Source organism: Dreissena polymorpha, chromosome 10, assembly GCF_020536995.1.
Source record: "Dreissena polymorpha isolate Duluth1 chromosome 10, UMN_Dpol_1.0, whole genome shotgun sequence".
NCBI classification, from domain to species: Eukaryota; Metazoa; Mollusca; class Bivalvia; order Myida; family Dreissenidae; genus Dreissena; species Dreissena polymorpha.
The window spans coordinates 19,575,734-19,579,680 of NC_068364.1; the positions used below are offsets into that span (position 1 = coordinate 19,575,734).

Consider the following 3,947-nt stretch of genomic DNA (forward strand, 5'->3'; position numbering starts at 1 on the left):
ACATTTGAAGACTTAAATAGGTATATTGTTCAGCTAAAATAAATGTCGGATAATATTTGGTACTAACTTGGAGCATGTCCTGCAATAACAATCAGTGACTCTCGGACCTCAGGTAAATATTTATTCTGTGTAATATGCATGATACGTGAACCGCCTGAAAACATCGGTAATTTCAGGGAAATTACCAAAGTAAACGCTGTAGACATGTAACCGCTGTTCTCAAGTGACCATTTTAAAATGGTTTGTCAGTTCGTACTATTTCTATGTCTTTACCCCACCCAGTCGTTTGCATACAATGTTATGTAAACAAAGCTCATCGCCGATTAAAAAGTATAGTAATATTCATAATTTTTAATTGAATAATTCTGATTAAGATCTTACAAATTAATTTAAATGTATACATATTAATAAACGTATGAGTTTAACAACGATAAAATTGATATTTACTCCTTCATCTTGTTAATTAAGCAATCCGCAATCTCATATTACGTTTAACATTCAATATGAACATTCAATATTTCTAAACAATAGTTTTGTTTTTACAAGATATGTGTCCAATTTATTAATTTACTTAACAAGTCCATTAAAAATATAGAATTATATAAATTAATTTCAAAATGTCAAGCTTCGTTACAATTTTAGATTTTTACTTACAATCGTGTTACAATTGTATTTGCTATATCGATTAACACCAAACGTCTATACTCACTTCATCAAAAAATACCAAGTTGGTAAAATTTAAATCAATTTGTTCGTTACCATGTTGCAATTAATTTATTTATAATATCGTATTTATATACAATCATACACTACTCATAAATATCCATAACTTATTGTTCATTTCTTGTAAACGAAAAAAAAACAGGCAATAAATATTACAAATTGTTACTTTTTCTCACTTATGCATTGATATTCAGAATAACATTGTGTCACTATATAATAGTTACATTGTGTTAACATATGTTTAAGTATGTAAATACCTGATTCATTCATTTTCGAGTCTCTTTGTTACAACCGGTTTGTTAACATGGTACCTACACAGATCAGAAAGTAATTACTCAGCGGAACGGCGATATTTAAAACACATGTCATATAGTAAATAAGACATGGGGACTTTTTACTTGGGACATAAAAAGACTTGTTAACATGTTTTTATTATTATGTCATTGTATGTATTTATTTACAAGCCTATACTATTTGGAAAAGTATACATTAAATATAATAACACAACAACATTAAAATTAGTATGCCGAGAATCGAATCCGCGCAAGTATTATGTTCCTCTACACCACATTGTTTATTTTGCTTTTAATTCGATAAATATTACAAAACATACATTGTTTAGATTTTGCCCACATTATCTTACTTTTACGCAAACAATCTGAGACCTTTCGAGGTAATGGAAATGAACGAAATAATGCGATATTTAACGAAGTTCATTTGAGTTATAATACCTTTGGAAGTTAACCGTTATTGTAGATCAGAACAAGTGTTGATATCGAAAATGCCCAGAATATTAAATTCAATGTTTTTGCCGAAACTTCGTCAAAAAGGTCACCGACATCTGACCATGTTATTTCGGACTCTTCACTGTTCTTTTCACAATCTGACTGGTTACACGTATCGTACGGCTTAGTATCATCATGTTCTTCAGAGACCGGGTGAATCCTAACCACAGAATCATCGGATGGTCTGACAGGACGTTTCGGCTGGCAACAAGATCGTTTGCGATACCATTGGACCATTTTCTGTAAGCATGAAGAAACGCTTCCTTTACGGTCGTGAATCCGTAACGCCATTATGCAAAAGAAGAAAACAATGCTGCTATACAGCAACAGAAACATTAAGTAGTAATAAATGTAAGCCACTGGAGAAGAACTTTGTGGAATAGTTGTGTTCATAATCTCAAGATAGACGACAAACGACAGAAACACTGTGATCGCAACACCCGAACGCTCTCCGGAACTTGCAGGTAGCAGGAAAACAATATTGTTTATTGCGCCTAACAAAGTTATTGGGATAATAATATACACGACATAAAACTCGTTTCGTCTTCCCAAATGTAATTCTATTTTGAAATATGGTGTCTGTCCGTCATAGCCATTTGAAAATATATTTCCGGCTATAAATGCCCATTGGCTGTTTTTAGCCAGCATCGTAATGTCTACTGTACTGCTTACAGGTACTAGAGCTAATTCACTTAGTCCGTATGCTGGGTAAATAAAGCTGATGTTACACATTTGTGTGTCGAACGGAAAGAACGTAACATCGACACTGCACACGATTTCAAACACGTTCCCAGTACGCCAGTGTACAGTTCCATTATGAAAATACGCAGTGAATGCTCGCTGGCTCCTACCACCTGAATCGAACCTGCCGACTGTTGCAACAATATTCTTGGGTACCAAATTTCACTCGCTGGCAAAACGAAAGATGTAATGTTATCAAACTCGACAGGATTCCATGACATCCTTTCTTCTGTCCATTCAAGTGAAAAAATACAGGTCAGAGCTATTTCACCATTTATTTCATCAAAACTGTTGATGCTGACAAGAAATGGCTGGAAACTGACGTTAACCTGTGTTCGATGATCTTTTACTGGTAGTAAAAGCTTGTTGTATCCACTTGTCATATGCGTATAAAGTCTAGACATATTCCCTTCAACTTGAAACGAGCTTAATACCATAACAATAACACATAATATCCACATGATATTCATGTTTTTTATTTTAAGAAAAATGTACTACTTGTTTTGAACATATTTACATGGAATACTATTGTGATGTGAATCTTAAACGTTGCATTCAAATGTCTAGTTTAAAATAAGAAACGAAACCGCGGACAAATGTGAAGTTCTCGCCAATAATTGTCTGAAACCAAAACGTTAATCAATCATCAGTAATCAACGCATGGCATTTGCTAATGGAGTTTTCCATTTTCAGCAATTAATCGGACAAACCAACGCAATCCTAGATCAATCAACCATTGTGATTAAAAGCATTTTTGTCCTCACTAATGTTGTACTCATCCGTATGAGTTTAATTAAACACAATGACGATTGTATTGTCACGTAGACTTGTTTGCCAATATTTATTGATTAACCATCAAGCAAAAACATTAGTTTGTTAATTCAAATATAACCTGACGATACGTTTAACAGATCCATGTGTTTATCACACGCCAAAATATCAGAAAATCTACTCAAACTAACATCACTCAGTCATATTTTAGGCCTGTTCAAAATCACAGATGCACAATAGTCATCCAGAAAAAAACACGCACACAAAACCGTATCATTGGACATATCAAAGCAGAAAAGATTTAATAGCAACACTTCAGAAACAGAACTAAGCGATTAAATCTTGTCTATTAGTGTTTATGTTAGGTAAATGACAAATTGCCTATAAAATAAAAGACAATAAATACAATACAACGTGTTTTATAACCAATACAATGTGTTTCATAACATCATGATACTAGTAAGATCTGGACCCACCGCCTTAGAACGGTCACTCCAATGCATAGACTGGGGAGTTAATACGATTGGAGAGATCCAAACGCTCAAGACAAGCATGATCAATGAATTGAAAAATTGAGTTTTAGGTTTCGTATAAGTAAAATTATAGTTTAACATTGATAACTGAAAATCCAATTGTATTGTTATTGTCCAGGTAAATTGTGAGTACACTTTAAGAAGAATACAAGAACTCAGTGATTTAACAGAGAGTCGATGTTAGGAAGCACACGAACACGTACGGTTTTATTTTATAAAATTACAAGTTGTTAAAGCCACTTAAGTTGTTTATTTCAAACTTACGATGTTAAAAGGGATAAATTATATTTTACAAATGAGTTGCTTCTAAGGTTATGCAATGGCGATCAACTGCAGTGAACAGCGCTTTGATTTCCCAAAATATACGGCCATGCCCTTTCCCAATATCAAGAAA

At 33.4% G+C, this 3,947-nt stretch overlaps 1 pseudogene; it reads right to left on the reverse strand.

Annotated features, from left to right (window-relative positions):
* Positions 1-666: 666 nt before the first annotated feature.
* On the reverse strand, positions 667-2,796 carry LOC127848611 (neuronal acetylcholine receptor subunit alpha-6-like; annotated as a pseudogene).
* Between the last annotated feature and the right edge of the window lie 1,151 nt (positions 2,797-3,947).